Source organism: Coenobita brevimanus, chromosome 48 (assembly GCF_032717465.1).
Source record: "Coenobita brevimanus isolate Jiangsu-jjx chromosome 48, ASM3271746v2, whole genome shotgun sequence".
Classification (NCBI taxonomy): Eukaryota; Metazoa; Arthropoda; class Malacostraca; order Decapoda; family Coenobitidae; genus Coenobita; species Coenobita brevimanus.
In genome coordinates, this window is record NC_137001.1 from 11,667,696 (window position 1) to 11,688,658 (window position 20,963).

A 20,963-nucleotide genomic window follows, 5' to 3' on the forward strand; every position below is an offset into this window, starting at 1 on the left:
GATTCTTCCGAATTCTCTACACTCTGGCTTCGGCTTTCTCATTAAATATATCTGCACTGTTTACCTGTCTCCCAATTCTACTGACTATCAAACATTCTTTGACTATCTTACTTTTATGATGGAACAAATTCTATCCATTTCTCCTTTCTCTGAAATCTCCATTCTAGGAGATTTCAATGTTCACCACCACCTTTGGCTCTCCTCTCCTTTCACTGATCCACCTGGTGAACAAGCCTACAGCTTTTCTATCCTCAGTGACCAAGAGCAGCTTGTACAGCACCCTACCCGTATCCCTGACCACCTTGGAGAGAGCTCTAACATACTTGACTTCTTCTTTGCGACTAATCCTTCTGCTTACACTGTTAATCTTTTGTCTCCGTTGGGCTCCTCCGATCACAACCTTATCACCTTAACCTGTCCTATCGCTCCGGTATGGTCCGCAGACTCTCCAAAGAAACGTCGTCTGTGGCACTTTGGAGTTATGGATTGGGAGGCCCTCAGGCAGTACTTCTTTGATTTTCCTTGGAATGATTATTGCTTCCATGGGCGGGAGCCATCTGGGTGTGCCTTGTGCATTAAGGAGTTTATTCTCTCAGGCATGGAAGCATACATTCCTTTCTCATATCCTTTGACTAATGCAAGAAAGCCTTGGTTTAATCAAGCTTGTTCTAATGCTGTCTGCAACAAGGAGAGGGCCTATAAAAGGTACCAGAGCCAACCCACCCCTGAATCACATCTTTTATACGTTTCTGCCCAGAATCGTGCTAAGTCTCTTCTTCGCTCTACTAAAAATAATTTCATCCATACTAAATGCTCTCAACTCTCTAACTCGAATTCTTCCTGCTCCTTCTGGCACCTTGCCAAAAACCTTTCTAACAACTTTACCTCACCATCCTTCACTCCTCTTTTCTACTCTGATGGCTCTGTAGCTATTTCTTCTCCTGATAAAGCAGATATCTTCGTTCAGACATTCTCCTCCAGTTCAACCTTAGACGATTTCGGTACTGTTCCTCCATCACTTCGCCCCTCTGACTTCCTAATGGCTGAAATTAAAATTTCTTCAGCTGATGTATTTTCAGCCATCACTGGCCTTAAAAATAATAAGGCATATGGGCCTGATGGAGTCCCTCCTGTTGTTCTCAAGAACTCAGCTTCTGTGCTTACACCCTGCCAAGGCAAACTCTTTTGCTATTGTCTATCAACTTGTACCTTTCCTTCTTGCTGGAAGGTTGCTCTCATTCAGCCAGTCCCAAAGAAGGGTGACCATTCCCAACCCTCTAACTATCGTCCAGTTGCTTTAACATCCTCTATCTCAAAAGTTTTCGAGTCTGTTTTTAATACAAAAATTTTAAAGCATCTTTCCTATCACAACCTTCTTTCTGATCGTCAGTATGGGTTCTGTCAGGGACGCTCCACTGGTGATCTCACCTACCTTTCAGACTCATGGTCATCCTCCTTTCGGGACTTTGGCAAAATCATTGCCATTGCACTTGACATCTCAAAAGCTTTCGATCGAGTCTGGCATAAATCTTTAATTTCCAAACTGCCCTCTTACGGTTTCTATCCTTCTATCTTTGCCGTCATCTCTAGCTTCCTTTCTGGTCGTTCTATAGCCGCTGTTGTAGACGGCCATCGTTCTTCTCCTATATCTGTTAACAGTGGTGTTCCTCAAGGCTCTGTCCTATCACCAACTCTCTTCCTTTTATTCATCAATGACCTTTCGAGCTGTACATCTAACCCTATCCACTCATACACTGGTGACTCCACCCTTCACCGTTTTCCATTCGATTCCCACAACGCCCATCAGCAGTTACTTCAACAAACAAGGGATGAGGCTATGGCACACCTAATGTCTGACTTGGCTCGTATCTCTAACTGAGGTAAAAATAATCTAGTTGTTTTTAATGCATCAAAGACTCAGTTTTTGCACCTATCAACCAGACAAAATCTTCCACAGATATATCCACTAATGTTTAATAATATTCAGCTTAATCCTGCATCATCCTTGAACATGCTTAGGGTTTCATTTACTCAAGACTTATCTTGGAAAGATCATATTACATTTCTTGTAAAATCTGCTTCCAAGAAATTGGGTATGCTATGCCGACTCCTTTCCTTCTTTACCCCTGCACAATTGTTGACTCTATACAGGGGTTTTATCCACCCCTGTGTGGAGTACAACTCTCATGTGTGGAGGGGCTACCCACATACAGCTCTTCTCAATAGGGTGGAGTCAAAGGCTTTCGCCTCGTTAACTCTCCTTCTTTCACTTAATCCTTTCAATCTCTGTCTCTTCACCGCACAGTTGCATCTTTATCTCTTTTCTATCGCTACTTCAATGGTCACTGCTCCTCTAAACTGTCTGTATGCATTCCTCCACCTCTACGACGGGCACGTAACACCCGTCTAGCAACAAACTCTCATCCCTTTTCTGTCCAACTCCCTAATGCAAGAGTTAACCATTACTTCCAGTCCTTCATTTATGCAACATGTCAGCTCTGGAACTGTCTCCCTCTGTCTGTATTTCCTGCTTCCTATGATCTCCAGTTTTTCAAATGCAGTGTGTCCAGGCATCTCAAAATGATCGGATCTTGAATTTGGCTGTCTCTTGTATTTTGTTTTTCTCTTGGAAGGAACAGTTTTGTGCACTCGTTGTCTTTGGTTCCTTCTTCCTCAAAAAAAAAAAAAAAAGTGGTGTTGCCCTCGGTGGGTGCTGGTGGGGTAGTTGACAAGGGAAGCACCATGGGCATTCCCTCCCCAGTGGGCACGGTGGGTGCCGCTGCGGTTCCACTAGACCCTGGGACTGCAGGTGAGATGAGCATGGTGGGTGTTCCCTCCCCGATGAGCTTGGTGGGCGTCGTCGCAATCCCACTTGGGACTGTAGGTGAAGGAAGCATGGTGGGCGTTCACTCTCCAATGATCACAGTGGACGTCATTATGGTCCTACAGGGGGCAGTAGGCGAAAGGAGCACAGTGGGCATCCTTTCCCCGACAAGTATGGTTGGCATCATCGTGATCCTACTTGGGACTGTGGTTACGTGAGTCCCACCCCGATCCTGGTGAGTGCTGGTGTGGGTAAAGAGTATCACAGCGGGGTGGCTTACCTTCCACAGGCTCCGTTGAGGGGAAGAGGGGAGCTTGGTGGCGGGGGACGTATGCCCATCTTGCTTGGGCCCTTTCCGTACCTCCCTGTGGTCTCCCCTTGGTTTTTGGTATTTCAGGTTAAATGCAAATATATGGCCTTATAACGTGGAAATCTCATAAAGTAGGACCTTCAGTGTACAATAATTCTTTTGTTAGTACTCATAGTAATAGTTTATTTTGTTCATGCACAGTCATACAGATCTAAATTTGCCCTTGTCCTGTGACCTTCACCTCTGACTGAGTGTTCTCAAACCTGAATCCTTTCGTTGTTGCTTGACCCTTAAACTTCCACCGTGTTTAGTTTATGTCAGGTCAGAAATGCTTTAAAAATTTACTCGTAATTATTATTATTATTATCATCATTATTATTATTATTATTTTTATTTTGCTTTATTCACACAGAAATCAGCTTCCAATATGTGTGTCTCACAAAGACAAAAATGTTCTTAAAATCTCGGGCACTGACAAAGATAGAATTGATGTCCAAGTAGTCACAGATGAGTGTGATTATCAGTATATTAGAAGCATAACGGATAAGAAAGAGAATATAGCAGTCTTTGCATCAAGAATGGATCTAGAAAGATGTCTGGCTGGAATCTTGCTCGTCAGACAAACTCTTATGAGCTCGGACAAATAATGATTTTAAGACAGAATTCCTACAGAAATATTCTGGAAGTAGAATTTTTTTCATGGGTGTACCTCTAGAATTACATAAAATAGTTGATCTCATCACAAATACACATTTCCCATGATTTAAGTGATATCACAGCTGATGTGTCCATGATTAAAAGAACTCTATTAGCCAGCATAGAAAACTCAGGCTGGATCACAGTTAATGGAGGAGTATAACCAATTGTTGGAGTTTGTGTATGCATGGGAACTTTTCCCACGACCGTGCACCCCCAGTCCGTGCCTGGCGCCTGGCAGTCAGTCTGACTCAGGCCGTGCTAGCGATAGGATGCGCCCATGCCTGGGCCTCTTTGAATATATCTCAAGCTAGCCTTGCTATTTCTGTCTTCCTATTGATGCTCACCCCAACATGGCGCAGTGGAGTTCTGCGGGTGACCCAGGGGTGATGCCGCCAGTGCCTGAGCAGGCAAACCCAGATTCAAAGGACTGGTTCCACCACATGGCACCCGACCAAATGCACCTCAACATGTACAATGTGCTACCACCTCAGCTATGGTCTCCACGGATGGGGGCAGCTTGCTAGCCCATGTACCCAGCCCTACACCCGGAAGAATTAATCCAGTGGTGGGTGCCAGCACAACCAACAACTCACAGTAAGGCTACTATGGGAATGTCACAATCCCAGTTCGAGGCATGAGCCCGCATCATCAGGTGAAACAGCTGTGGTTGCAGGTGGGCCACACCCTTGGCCACGGGTTACATGAGATTGCTGTCTGATCCTGAAATGTAGCAATGTGTGGATGCACAAGTAGCCAGGAATAGCTTCGAGGCCATACGCACCATAGAGGCCGTCACTGAAGTGAGGAGTGTAGTGGTGGGCCACAAGTGCACTGTGGGAGCATGGTTGGACTTCTTCACATACATGCAGGAGCCCAGTGATAATGTGTGTTCATATGTGGTAAAATGTAGAGCCAAATCGGCAAAGTGTGATTTTGAGTGCCCCCAGATTTCTAAAAATCTCGACGATTTCATGATGTCAAAAAAGCTTTTGACGGGGCTATGCTACTTCAGTATGAAAACAGAAGCGTTATGGCGACTTCCACTGTTGCGATCTATGGAAGAAATTACAAACGCCTGTGAAGTTTTCGAGTTGATGGAGAAAATGGCGGGAGTGTGCAGCCATAGTGGTGTGGTAGGTGCTTCAGTGAGTGACAAGGAGGAAGGAGAAGTAGCTGGTGCCACTCAGTTGTGGCAGATGGGTGCAGGGCCACCCAGCCTTCCACCCCTCCCCCACCAGCAAAGGACTGCCGGGGATGCGGAAGCAGCAAGTGTAGCAGGGAGCATCAATGCCCTTGCCATCAAGGTCACCTGCTGCAAATGCAGGAGGGTCGGCCATTTCCAGCGAATATGTCACCAAAGCAACCCAGTCCCGCCCCCCAGACCACCAGCAGCATCACGATGGCCAGTGCCGAGGCATCAGCGTGCCTCGCGGTGGAAGTGAAGTGTGACAACCCGCCCAATGCATGCGAGGTGATGGTGGTAGCCAATACGAGTGCACAGGTATACATAGCTGGACACCATCTCATACGGGGCTTTGGGCTGACTCCGTGAAGTCTACAGGGGGCTACCGTGAGCATTAACAACCGTGCAGCCAGGAGCATATGCAATGTGGGATGCAAGGAATGCCACTTCAATGTGGGTGGAAGGTCTGCTGTGACTACCCTGTACTTCACTAATGGTATGCTATGGCTTTCCCTGTCGCAGCAGACGAGCAAAACGCTGGGCATGGTGCCCAAGGACTTTCCCAGCATGCTGGTGACTGTAGAGGCTGTTGAACAGGTGGAAAAGCCCCCAACCCCCGCCTAGCCTACAACTCCCCCATACGCTCTAATGAAAGAAAATTTGAACCTTCCGGAAAAGTGGTTCCTAGAGAATTTCAAGTGCACAACGTTCACAGTGAGCTGTGCTCCCCTGCCGGAGGTGAAAAAGCCAACCCACCACATCCACCTGCACCCCTGTTCCAAGCCCTATGCGGTGCACATGCCAGCGTCTGTTCCCCACCACTTCTACAATGAGGTTCACCAGCAGTTGGAAGAGTACTTAAGGACACATATAACTGAGCCCGTACCAGCTGCAGAACCCAAGGAGTGGTGCTCCCATATGGTGGTGATCCCAAAGAAGGACGGGCAGCTGCCCTGAATGTATACTATCAGCGACTCAGCCGAGTAAGCTAACCGGAGACTCACCACACCTGCCCCCCATTCGACGGAATCACCAGTGTGTTGAAGTACACATTCAATACAGTAGTGGATGCTTATTCGGGGTACAACCAGATCCCTCTGGATGAGGAAAGCAATAAGCTGACCCTCTTCATCATCCCATGGGGCCGCCTCCACTACCGGCACACTCACATGGGCCACTGTGCAGGGCAGGATGCCTTTACCAAGCACTTCAGTGACATAACAGCAGATATCCCCAGGAAACTGAAATGTGCCGACGACATGCTCCTGCATGACCATAGTGTTGCCGATGATTTCTGGCACACATACCAGTTCCTTTGAACATATTCGGAAACTGGGATCACGCTCCTCCCAGACAAATTCTACTTCTGCAGGAGAAGCGTGACCTTTGCAGGTTATCTGCTTGACTGGGAGGAGTATCAGCCTAGCCAGGACTTCCTAAGCAGTATAACAATATTCCGGATGCTGCCATGCCCATGCCTCACAGATATCTGGTCTTGGTTTGGGCTGGTGAACCAAATGGTGCCATTTCTCGCCATTGCACTACTCATGAAGCCCTTCAGAGAATTACTGAAAAAACCGTCAGGAAAGGTCGTGTACTGGGACAGCCAACTCCAGTCCACATTCGAAATGACAAAGGAGGCTATTGGCAAGCTTGCGGCAAAGAGCCTCCAGTAATATGATGTCACACTGCCCACAGCAGTGTTCACGGACTTCAGTAGGCTTGGCATCGATTTCGTGGCCATGCAGCAGTACTGCCAGTGTGTCTCAAGAGGCCCCCTATGCTGCAAGGGTGGCTGGAAATTGGCCCTGTGTGGCAGCCGCCACCTAACATCGGCTGAGATGAACTACTCAGTGTTGTAGAGGAAAGCCCTTGCCACAGCATTGTGCCTGAAAAAGGCACGCTTGTTCCTACTGGGATGCCTGGAGACCTTAATCACAGACCACCATGTGCCCATCAATGTCTTCAAAGACAAACAGCTGAAAAACATCAGTAACCCCCACATACTCAACCTCAAGGAGAAGACACTGATATACTCATTTCACATAAAATACCCAAAGGAGGAAGTGAACCACACAGCAGATGCACTCTCAAGATACCCCCTGCTATGGGGTGGACCAGACGAGACAGACCTGGCAGAAGATGGGGCTACATGTGCCATGGTCACAGCAGTGATGGCCAGCGCCATAGAAAACGAAGAAAGCACCGTTGTGAACCTGTATCAAGTGGAGGAGGAAGCACACCAGGATGAGGACTACAGGCACTGCCATGAGTCTGCAACAGCCAGGGACTGGGCTGACCAAAAGGATGAGAGGTCGATAGCACGCTGCCCATATTACAGGATGAGGAGGCACCTGTCCTGCCAGGGGGACACTGTCATGTACACCAGCAATAAGGGACACCTGTGAAGAGTAATTTCCACAGTCCGTCAATGTGCAGTCCTAGCTAACCTCCATGCAGGTCACCAGGGCAGAGATTACATGCTCAGGCACCCCAGGCAATGCATGTACTGGCCTGGCTAGGTGCCGAGGTGGAGCAGAAGAGGAAGCACTGTCAAATATGTGAAATCAATGCCCAATCACAACCTGCAGAAATCTTGCTGCCCACATCCCCATTGGGGTAGCCCTTCCAGAAAGCAGTGGCTGACCTGTTCCAACTGCAGGGGGAGGGGTAAATCACTTATGCAGACAGATTAACTGGCTGGCTGGGGGTGAAGCATATGCCCAGGAGTGCCGTCAGATTACAGCTCATAGCAACTTTTCGCAAGTGGTTCAGAAGATTTGGTATGCTGGAGGTCCTGTCTTGTGATGGGGATACAAACCTCATGAGTGGGGAGACGAGGGCATTCCTATCCATGTGACATGTGAATGTCATTGGCCCATTACCCACAGACCCATGGTTGGGTAGAGGCCACAGTCAAGTCCACCAAGAGGCTGCTGAGAAACAACACCAGCCTGGAAGGCTCCCTGGACTCAGATGCAATCACCAGGGCCATATTGCAGTAACTCAACACCCAGCTACATGACACCAATGCATCCCCAGCCCAGCTGTTGATGGGGCATCAGCTGAGAGACTCCATACTCAATGCTAGAGAGCACTACAGGATCAGCAGGTGGTGGGCTGGGAGGCTGAGATGCAGGGATTGATTGACTGACTGATAGACAGAACACATAGCACAGCAACAACAAGGTCATGTGGTTCCATATAAGCAAAAATATAGGCAGCAGAAACATAAAAAAAACATTAAAAAGCAAAACTCCATATTAAAAACAGTGCAATCATAAAAGGTGAAGGAGGCCAGCCTCCTTCAAAAATAAACACACAATCTCCAGGGGTACCAGGCTTTCCCCCAAACATTGAAGAGAAATAGAAAACACCACCCTCCCCTCAGTGCCTCAATACCAGCCTCTAACGTAAGTCACCCAAACTGGGACACTCAACAGCAAGTGCCTGACAGTAAGGGGAACCAAACAGCCATCACAAAATGGTTGCACACCTCCACACATCAGGAACTCATGTGTGAGCCTGGTATGTCCAATGCAAAGGCGAGCCAGAACAGTTTCTAACTTACGAGGCATTGTAGAGCAAACTCTCTGAGAGACGAACTTGGTGACCTCCGTTCGTTTGTTGAAAGGAATGCTATCCCACTGCAACTGCCAATAAGGATGAACAGCAGACAATAGTGGAGTGCCTGAATAAGTAGCAGGTAGAGGACAAGAAGCACATATAGGTCACAAAGTAACAGCCATAGCTGGTGCATCTACCCTTTCATTACCAATGACACTAACATGTGCAAAAATCCACTCTCTTCTCCAGAGCCAAAAGCGCCCCATGAGAGTCCCTAAAAATAGTAAAATAATTGCCATGGTGATCAAACAGGAACTTCAGGGCTAAAACAATAGGTCACAACTCCGCGATAAAAACTGGGGCAGCCAAAGGAAGACTACCTCCATGGCTAAAATTGGGAAACACCACACCAAAACCAGCAATAAAGGCTGATTTAGAGCTATCAGTAAACACAGGCACAGACCCACCATGACTAGAAGAATGTCCTAAAAATAACTGTAAAAGAGACTGAGGAGCAACAGAATCCTGTGGGCCTGCAAAAAAACCTGCAGAAAGTTACCTTGGCCAAGAACCATGGCACAAACCTCGGGATCCAAACAGGACTGACAGGTACTGCCAACAAACCAAACTTCTCCATGATATCCTGAACCCTATAGCCAAACGGACGAGGCATGAGCGGGTGTCTGCTAAAACACAAAAAACAAGTCTGTTGCATCACACTCACAGACAAGTAAGTCTGGAAGGCAACAAATCTGAAGCCAGCACCGTGCTGCAACAGACTGACGCAGTAGACCTAAGGGAGGCACAACAGCTTCCACCAAGAAGCTGGGAACTGGAGACTACTGAAAAGCCCCAGTTGCAAGGCGAAGACCAACACGATAGACAGCATCTAGAGTTTTTAGTCTGGACTCTATGGCAGAGGAGTAGACCTCGCAGCCATATGACAGCTTGGAGGTCACAAAAACCTGAAGCAAATGCAAGAGTGTCCTCTGATCCGCATCCCGAGAGGTATGGGACAGAACCCTCAATAGACCGACAGCCTTCATACATGATGCTTTTAGATTTGCCAAGTGTGAAACCCAAGTCAAACGACACTCAAACGTCAGGCCCAAGAATTTTGTCTCTGCTACACAACGGACTCTCATGCCACATAGCTGGAGATCATGATCCTGGTGTACCCCTCTCATCCTACAAAAGTGAATAGCCACAGTCTTAGAAGGGAAAACCGAAAACCTTTGGAAGTGGCCCAGACAGAGATCTTGTCCAAGGCAAGTTGCATGTGCCACTCAATAGCAGACATGTGGGAGCCAGAAAACCACATAGCTAAGTCATCCACATAAAGGGATCAGCATACCCTGACAGGCACAGTATCAAGAACACCATTGATGGCCACCACAAACAGGGAAACACAGGACACTCCCCTGTGGGACACCTTCCTCCTGGCACAGTGGCGCAGAGAGGGTAGGACCCACATGGACCCGAAACACATGATTAGTCAAGAAGTCTCCAAGCAACACAGGCAGGCGACCTCGTAAACCAAAGGCATGAAGTTGTTGGATGATGCCGTGGCACCAAGCTGTGTCATAAGCCTTCTCACGGCAAAGGACACAGCCACAAGATGTTGCTAGACAAAAGCTTCACAGATCAACACCTGAAGCCTTAAAAATTTGTCCGAAGTACACCATAATATACGGAAGCAACTCTGCGAAGAAGAGAGAAAGCAACCTTTCTCCAGAAACCACACAAGCCTGATATTGACCACCTTTTCAAACAGCTTGCACACGAACAAATAGGGCGATAGTTGGAGATATGTGAAAGGTCCTTATCAGGCTTAGGAATGGGGAGGACAATACCCAACTTCCAATTCTTAGGAATAGAACTCTCACTCCAAAAGGTCCAGTAACAGCTGTATGGAGTCAGTCGGCACATGACAGAGCAGAGCGTATTAAATGTTGTCAGGCCCAGGGGGAGTGTCACCACACTCTGAGAGGGCACCATCCAGATCATGGAGGCTGAAGTCTAAATTATAAGGCTCTCTGCCATGAATGCAAAAGTCAAGACATACCCTCTCCTGATTCCTACGAAAGCTAGCACACAGATTAGAAGGGTCCTTTTTTGAGAAAGTACAAAAATTGATTTGCAGAGTCTACTGCGGTGCAGACACAAAATTTCTGTGAAGTCACAATACCGGTGGGAGGGAGCAAATACGTACCAGAAATCTTGCATACCTTTTTCCACACCGTAGGCATTGGAGTAGAGGACGTAACTGTAGAAACATACGACCTCCATGAGTTACGGCGAGCATTCTTCATGACCCATCTATAGTGTGCATGTGCTTTGTGAAACTGGAATTTTAGAAAAACTACATCACGATTGGGAAAATACCGATGGGCAGCCAATTTGTAAGTGCCTTTTGCTACAGAGCAGCCATCATTCCACCATGGCACAGGTCTCCAGGAAAAAACACCAGAAATCCGTAGGATGGAATGAACCCCTGCTGAGAAAAGGATCTTAGTAAAATAACATTTGGCACCATCGATAGTTTAAAAAATCAGTAACCCTGTAGGCAAATACACACTGATCCTCAAAGAGAGACAAATCAGCCCTGTCCAGACACCAGTGTGGCATACAGGCTGCAGGAACAGAGTGAGTAGGCTGGACCAACACAGGATAACTGTCACTACCATGCAGATCATCCAAGACCTCCAATGAAAAATCAAGGGCAGTCAAAGGATGAGATGGTGAGGTAAGTGACAGAATACGAGCCAGTCAGAACATGAAAATGGGTCAACCTCCCATCTTTTAGGACAACCAAATCTAAATTCCCAACCAAAGAGGCAAGAAGATCACCCCGGGGATTTGAAAGTGAGTCACCCCACAAAGGATGGCGGCCATTAAGGTCACCAAGGAGTAAAAAAGAGGGTGAAAGTTGACTGATAAGAGTTTCCAGATCAGCAAGTATAACACAAACGGAAGGTGGAAGGTACAGACAACAGATGGTATAGCACCTCTGAACGTGCATCTGTACTGCTAAAACTTGAGGGGGAGACTGTATTGCAAAGGAAATAAAGGGGACATCAGATCAGCACAAAATGGCACATCCTCTGCTCACCACCAGGAGATGCATGGAAGACCTGATAGAAGGAAACAGACTGTCTCCTGGAGACAGAAACAGAGTGGGCTGAGAGCAGAGAGTAATAACTGCAATTCCTCCCAAGTTGCCATGGCACCTCTACATTTCCAATGAAGACAAATTGGTAATGATTGAGCCATGGTGATTAGTATTACATAATATGAATTGAGAAACACCAAGGCAATGTAGCAACCTCGTTGGGAAGGGTATGAAAGTCTTTCTTCCTAGACAATGAAGCTTTACAGTTTCCATGTGTGGCGGAAACCTTACCCCGAGACATATCCAGCCCATCGCCAGAATGAGCCCGAGGCACAGAGATCTTCCTGGAAGACCCACTCCCCCTGTCCGCACTCCCACGTAGGGGTCCAGCTGGCACCTCGAGGCCAACCGGACCCTTTCTAACTGAATCAACCAAAAGCCAGCTGCCGGGTGATGGATCAGAGGAAGCAAGTGACTGAGCCTTTTGAGTATCTTACACAGACCCCGCCGTACCTGAGCAAGAGGCAGGGACTGGAATCCTAGAAAGACCATCAAAAACACCCACCAACACAGACGCCACCGGTGCCCAGGTTGCCGAATCAGGAGCCTCCTCAGAATCCTCATTTGGCACAGAAATTTGAACATTAGAAGGAGGGAAATCACCAAAAGACTCCTCACTCCTCACCCATTTGAGGTTGGTAGACGCAACTTCCATCTCTAAGCCAGAACTTGAGGACACACTAGAAACTGTAGAGGCACAGTGTTGGGAAGACTGAATACCAGTAGCAGAGTGAGCAGATAGTACAAGTAGTAGCAGTCGGTGCGAGAGTAGCACCCGATACAGGAGTATCAGCCGGTACAGGACTAGCAGCTGATACAGGAGTAGCAGCTGGTATAGGAGCAGCAGCCAGACAAGATGCAGACTGCAATGGTACCGGAGTCTCTGGGAGACCACGAGGAGGAGTAGTAGGACGTCTGGTATAGGAGGAGAGACGAGGAGAAAGGTCAATGAGAGAAGCAGGAGCCTCATGATGGTACACAGCAGGCTCTGACCTAGAAAGAATAGAAGCAAAGGACACACCAGGGCAGACATACATAGACATGACACGGTCCTCAGCTTCAATAAAACTCAGCCTCCCCGTAGCTCTGAGAGATAAACTTTCAAGTTCCATTTTTAACGATCATTTGGTTTAGAAGAAGGTGCGTGCTCACCACCACAATTGACACAAGATCCAGGACCAGGGCATTCCACATCCTCATGAACATCTAAACACACAATGCACAGACTGCTGGAAGACCCAGGGCAAGGCGCCTGCAAGTTCAGCCAATATGACCCAAATGCTGACATTTAGAACTGCAGGGAGGATCAATGACTCAAAAGTCACAGTCAAGGATGGAGTTGGCACAAGGGACACAGCGGCCAGGAGATTCAAGCAGGTGGCACACGACCTCGCCCCTCTTAACCTAGGCCAACGGGTGTGGCTACAGAACCAGGAGACAGGATGGTGGGACTGAGTGCTAATGTTGACACACCAGCCCTAAGGCAATACCTGGTGCAGCTGGATGCCAGTGAGTGAACCTCCCTCAGGAATCGCTGCCACCTCCGCCCCATGAGAAGACAGGGGAATATGTTGAGGATAGTCCCTGGCGAGAGGACAACGGAAGGGGGGAAGCCTCTTAGCCTCTCCCTCCCCTGGAGAGGCCACTGCCTGCTAGACGTTCCCTAAGACACCTAGAAAACTATGTACCTTGACTCTGCAGTGTTTTGTATCCCCAGGCATGTCAATGTGTTTTGTGACAGGTAAATTTTGCCAGCATTGTGTCATGTAATGCCTAGTTTTAAGTTGTGCCGAGTGTCAGTATCTTCCCATTGTTTTGTTATTGCAATGACCTCCCTCTTTCTGAACCAATTTGCTTTGTATTAACACCACAGGAAGTGCGGAAGTCACTGAATGGAGAGGAGGTGTTGGAGTTTGTGTATGCACGGGAACTTTTCCCACAAAGTGGGATTCCCACACGTCCCCTGCCTGTGCTTGGGGCCTGGCAGGCAGTCAGACTCAGGCCGTGCTGGCGATAGGATGTGCCCATGCCTGGACCTCTTTCAATAAATCTCAAGCTGGCCAGGTTGTTTCTGTCTCCCTCCTGGTTCTCACCCCTACATCAATACATGTAGTTGATATTATTGGTTATATTGCTGGGTTATGCAAACTGCATGAGAAAATCTTATTGATTCCAAAAACAATCCCTTATAATCCAGGAACACGCTTACTTAACTTTTTTGATGATTTAGCCGGAGTGGCTAAAACACCACAATCCAATAAAACAGGGATGAGAATTACAGAGACAGAGACAGCTATATATACTTCTAGCACAAGCACAGAAAAAGGAGATCTCGACCAGAGAACAGGCAAACAAAACATCAGACATCAAAGCTCCATTCTGAAAAAAAAAAAAAAAACAGGCTACAGGCAGCCTCAAAAATTTGCACGTAGTCCAATCAGAAACCGTGCTACAGAAAAAACTAAATATGGTAAATAATCTCGTAAATCACATTCTGCAGATAGGCCTACACTCTGTTATAACTGTGCTAACCCAGGCCATACAGAATCTGAGGATAAACAAAAAGAAAAAGGACTTGAGCCATATTGCTGAAGGCATAAGGCCACGAGACACTGGACGTCAAATTACAAGACAGTAGAGAGAATATTATCGGTTTTTAAGTAGGGGAAAGGTCATACCAATAAAAACGCTGACCATACCTAAAGTTCATATATGAAGCATACATGGAAATGAATGTGTAATGTCGAAGTGAAATCTCCCCTCGGATCCTCGGATCATTGTCTGATACAAGCCACCAGTTCAACATCTACCACACTCTCCAGCTCTGAACCTGTTGTGGTGACTAAATGGCGCTACTACGGGGCAGACTAGGAGGGTCTCCGAAAATTGTTCATAGATGTTCTTTGGACCTCCTTTTTCACTCAAGATGCAAACTCCACATTGGGCCACATACAGGATTTCATTAAAGTCGGCATGGAATCTTTCATTCCCCATCATAGTTACAGAAAAATATGTAAATCACCTAAATGTTTGACCACATTTGTGCTAAAGTAATGAACTTGAAACAATAGCCTATAACACTTATACAAGGGCTAAAACTAAAGATGCCTTTAACTATTACAGAAATATCAGAAATCATGCCGAAACTATTATCAGTCTTTCTAAATCACACTCTCTTCATAGACAAACTAACAAACTACTAAACAACCCAAATGATGACGAAATATTCTGGTCTACCCTTAATTTATTAATTCAAATCTAACTTCACTGCCAACTCTTCCATTCCTCCGTTACAGTCCCCCAGTGGAAATCTAGTATGTGACCCCCGTGGAAAAGCCAACCTTCATGTTGATATTTTTTCAAGAAACTCAATCCTATATACAGAAAATCACAGCATTCCTGTACTTGATTTTGATTCACCTCAATACCCCTTTTCAAGATTCACACGAGATATGTGCAAGCTTTATTACAGAATCTCTCAGTAGTCAAAGCTACTGGTCCAGATGAAATACCTACAAGAGTACTTAAAAATTGCTCCCCAGTGTTGGCTCCTGTATTGGCAAAGTTTTCTCGCTTATGCCTCTATGCCTCAAGTTTCCAACATCTTGGAAAGAAGCAAATATCCATCCTGTTCGTAAAAAGGGGGCCACTTATGATCCATCAGACTACAGATCAGTTGCTATAACTTCCGTTCTCGGTAAATTTTTTGAGACACAAATAAACAGACACATAGTCAAGCACCTAGAAATCAGTAAATTAATCAGTGATTGGTTGTATGGATTTAGACAAGAACGTTCAACAGTAGACATTCTTTGCTTTCTTACCCATCAGATTAATAAAACAATAGACCAACATCATGAAACAGACACAATAGCACTTGATATTTCAAAAGCATTTGACAGAGTATGGCACGGGGCCATATTGCCTAAGATACACTCTGGCCTCGCATCACTGGTTCCTCTAATTTCTTCTTACTTTCATGACAGAAAAATATGGGTCATGGTAGATGGAATTTATTCCCAATTTCATTTCATATATGCTTCCATACCTCAGAGATCAGTTTTGGCCCTAACCCTCTTTCTCATTCATGTAAAGTACCTCCTATCTGTCACTCACAACCCAATACACTATTATCTGATGACAACACTTCACAGTTCTTTCACATTTAGTACCACTCTTACACAATCTGATACTATAAGTTCCCAAATAAACACAGCAGTTTCCCTAAACCAGGATCTTTCTAAAATTAGTCAATGGGGACAAACAAATCTGGTCTCATTTAATACTCAGAAAACTCAGTACATTAATGTCTCCAACAGAAAGAATCCCTCAGACTCCCACATAATTTTAAGTTATGTCAATATTCCCATATCCACTACAGTTGATATCCTAGGTGTCACACTAAACACCAACCTTAGCTGGACAGCTTATGTTAACCTGCCACATCCTGACCGATTTCGCACCTCCGATACCCCTCAATCCTGAGCTATTTAGGAGAAAAAAAGAAATTTGGCTAAAACCTCCGCTTTTGGTGAGAAACATCGAAAATTCATAGAGAAATCACTCACCTAAGGTTTAAAATACTCGATACAAGTAGCAGTACCTCCTTACCTTACTGGGTTTTCTATCAGGCTGGCTCCAAAGAAAACGAGTTCTATGGGAGGGTAACTATTCCACACCACTCATAAATGGTATTTGTTTATTTATTTGGTACGAATTTATATGTAGTACGAGAGTATATTAGTTTTCAAACAGTAATATAGGCATTATAAGCATTGTTTCACTCACTAACTGATCAACATACCTGACCTTTTTTGGTGACATTACTTGATCATCATCTCTGACTGTTTCTTCCTCTAATGCTATGTAACCTTTGTTCTCCACATTGTCATCGATTGGGGAATCACTCTGACACTGAATGTCTTTCTTGGCCAGGTCACTGGTAACATGTGAATTGCCAAGACAATGGCATGTGGGAGGGGGAAAGTTATGCAGTGTTGGCATTGACCCTGCCTGGCATCTTGTATAGGAATAGAGGAAGGTGTCCTGTGTATACGTACCAAAAATCACGTGCAAAAATTGAAAATTGTGCAAATTATGAACCTTGCAATTGCGTCGACGGGACTAGCTGTGGCAAAATGTTGCGACGTACCCGCACGTCGATGGGATGCCTTGGGTTAAATCCCTTGCTAAAAATGATTCTCAAAATTGGGACTTCTGTACAGAGTTCGTGAATTCTTCACTGACAAGCAGTTGGCCACAACATATAAAAGTCATGTGCGTTCTCAAATCAAATACTGTTCACCACTGTGGAGTGGATGTGGAGCGGTTGCATTGAGGCAATAGGACAAAATTCAGAATAGAGCCGTTAGATTAATCAATAATCCTGCCATTTCGTGGGACCTTCCTCCATTATCAATACGTAGTGATGTTCCTTCTAGCACGATTTTACTGATATTTTTACCGGAAGTGCTCTGATGAATTTGCTTCAACTGTGCCTCCCCTTCACATTTTCTCCCGAAATACTTGGGCAGCTGGGAGCGCCCATGAACTCACACTCTCTCCCCCGCAATGCAGAACCTTTGTATATCAAAATTCATTTAACCCCAGAACTACTACTCTCTGGAATTCACTTCCTGGGAGTTGCTTTCCACAAACATTTAATCCACCTTTCTTTAAATCCAGTTGTTATAAACATTTTATGAATGGAGGATGCCTTTAGGCACAGGGACTTGTTTTTTTTATTTACTTTGTTTTTCCTTCCTCTATTCATTGTCTCTTTTAAAAAAATGTTTTTTGCTTCATGTGAAGATGAAGAGATTTTATTATTTTTGAATTAAGGCTCACCATTGAATTTAATAACAGAGGAGGAATTAGAAAGGATTTTTAGAAATAGTAAAAAAGAGACATTTATGGAGGAGTCAAATTTAGATTTACAGTATATACTGTAAATGGCAAACAAATATCCGAAAATGGCATGATAAAGTTAGATATCAGATTCACAGAGACTAAAAAAACAATCACTACTATCTTCTATATAGTGGAAAATTTAGCAATTACAGCTAATTTATTTCTAGGCCTAGATACCATGAAAGTGTAAAATATCATCCTAATGCCATACTTCAATGGGATATATTATGACAGAGAATTCACAAAGGAGATTCTTTCACCAGAAGTATCACCCAACAACTGAAGAAAATTGAGGGGAGTTGGAACGATTAAACACCACTGCAGAACGATTCAGTCTGACCTCAAAGAAAACGAGAGTTAACATGCAATCACTATGACAACCTTCCTTCCCATCTCTACTATCCATCCTACCAAGGGACCGAGGTGACAGTAAACTTCCCACAGTAATTCCCGCACATCTCACCAATGAGGTAGTTATTCCACCTAAATCAAATATGAAAATTACGATAAGGAACAAATTGAAATATTGTGTTGTTATTATCTTGGAAGAATCTTCTAAAGTGAAAGGACTCTCTTTGGAAAATGCCTTATGTCAGATGAATAACACTGGGGAAACTCATGTGTTCCTAATTAACCAAATGAACAGAGATGAATGGAGAGGTAAAAATTAAAAAAGGAACTTGCAGTTTAGAGACTTGTCGAGCTCCTATACGCGAGGTAACAATAGGCAGAATATTCAGTAAGATAAAATCAACAGACAGACAGTGCGTAAAGAAGAATTTGATTCTCCCAGGCAATTATGATGCGGAAAATGATCTACTAGATTTATCACAAAAACACCGACAAACAGTCGCATTACCTGGTGAGAAGATAGGTTGTACTAATCTGATTAAGCACAAGAAACATACTCTAGGACACAACCATTATATTGTTACATCCTTACCCCACACTGCCACAGACTCCAACAGCAGTAGTTCAGTACAGGAAGGACGTTGCCCAGCGAGTTGTTCCTCCTATGGTCATCAGCCCCTTAGGTGTGCAGTACACAAGATCAGCTGAGGCGAAAATATACACCGGATCCTTAAAGTTCACTATCTTTATTTTCCAAGTAATTCCACTTAATGCTTTCCAACTTCACTTAACTGTTCTCACAAGTACTGTAGGCATATACACTTTACTAATTGCAGTTACTCTTAATGCTTGACAACACTTCACAATTGGTACACTTAATGCTTGCCAACATTTCACTTATTACACAAGTACCACTCTTCAACAACCTGATGCATGCCAATCCAGCACAACCTCTGTCACAACCATTTCAGGGTTTTCTTCACTCCCAAGTGCCCAGTAGTGATCTGGTTATGGGACTCATCCAGGATTTCAGACCTCATCTTCTTCGGAACCACCAGTTGCCAATACTTGCTGCAGCCATTAGGTGTCTCCCACTAGCGCTCCAGTAGTCCACTGTTCAAACGAAGAAGGACCCACTGACTCCAGTAAATCTTGGTCTCAGGGCTTAACCTGGGAACTTCTTCCCAAAAAGGGTAGCATTTTACTTCACTGCTGCTGCTCTACTGCTGGTTGTAAATTGCCATCCTCCATCTGCATCCTCTTCAGGTTTTCATCTGATGCTGGCCCTGTCACAACTGTACGGTTGCATTTCTTCCTATGATTCCCATTCCTACTACACTCCTTGCCGTCTGTTCTGTCTTCTCGCACACTATTCGTTAAAGTTCTCCATTTCTTCAGTGGTGGGTCTTCTGCAGTCTTCTTCTTATCATCCCAACCATTCTGATCCGCAAGTAACTCAAACTGTGCACGGTAAGCTTCCCAAGATACTGTACCATCAAATTCCTGATGTTTCATTTCAATTGGACCCCCATTATAGCCATGCATTTCACTGGCTTGGGGCTTAAAAACTGGAGCATCATAATTAAGGCCAGGACTTAAAACTTCTGCATTCTGTTTATTTAACCCCGTAATGCTACCTTTAGATGCCTGGGATCCATCAAGGTTCACCATACACTGTCCTTTCCTTTTATATGTCCCCTGTACACTAACCTGAGGTTCAGCCGTGCAATATTTCTCTGCAGCCTCAATTTTCTCACCAATTATCTTCACATGGTCAACTACATGCTTCGGCTGGCTATCTACATGCTGTCTGCACTCTATCACAATTCCCTCACTAATCTTTAGTTGGTTGTCTACATGCTGTCTGGACTCTGCCACTATTTCCTCACTAATTGTCTTCAACTGGTCATCTACATGCTGTTTACACTCCATCATATTATTGCTTCCTCATACTTCTGTTGCTCTAGCTTAGCATCCACTTCCTCCTTAAGTTGTTGCTGTTCTCCCTTCATTTCCCCCATGAATGCATCCAGCTGTCCTTGTACCCTCAGTTGTACTTCACTCTGTTGCTCCTGTAATGTCTCTTGAAGTTGTTTATATCGTTCTTTTTGTTCTTCACGTTGTGCCTCTAGTCATTCACTCTGTGCTTGCAATTGGACACTTTGTGCTTGTAATTGTTCTTTGAGTTCATTCCTGAGCTCTTTCTGTTCTTCACTTTGGGCCTGTAATTGTGCTTGGAGTTTTTTCTGTCCTCCAGTCTATGCCTGTAATTGTGCCTCGAGCTTTTTCTGTCCTTCTTTGTTCTGTACTTGTATTAGCTTCACGATTGTCGCCAGGGAAATTTCCTCCTGCCCAGCTCGAGATCTTGTCTTCACACCTTCTGCTTTCATGTCGAAGATTAGACTCACTGTGGCCCTAAATAATCCCATACTCCTGACACCACTGTTACGTCCTCACCCTACACTGCCACAGGCTCCAACAGCAGTAGTTCAGTACAGGAAGGACGTTGCCCAGCCAGTTGTTCCTCCTATGGTCAGCCTTTAGGTGTGCAGTACACAAGATCAGCTGAGACGAAAATAAACACTGTCTCCTTAAAGTTCACAGTCTTTATTTTCCAATTCCACTTAATGCTTTCCAACTTCACTTAACTGTTCTCACAAGTACTGGAGCTATACACACTTTACTAATTGCAGCTACACTTAATGCTTGCCAACACTTCACTTATTACACAAGTACCGAAAATAATCTTCAATGACAGTCATATTATACTTAATGCTTGCCAGCAACTCTTCACTAACTTCACTAACAGCACTGCACTACACTGAAAACCGATTGCACTTTCCTCAAATACGTGAAACCCGACTAGACCTGTAATAATCTCTACCCCATCTTATATAAGTTTACACTATTCAAGAGACATCCAGATTCTACAAGGATAACAGTTGCC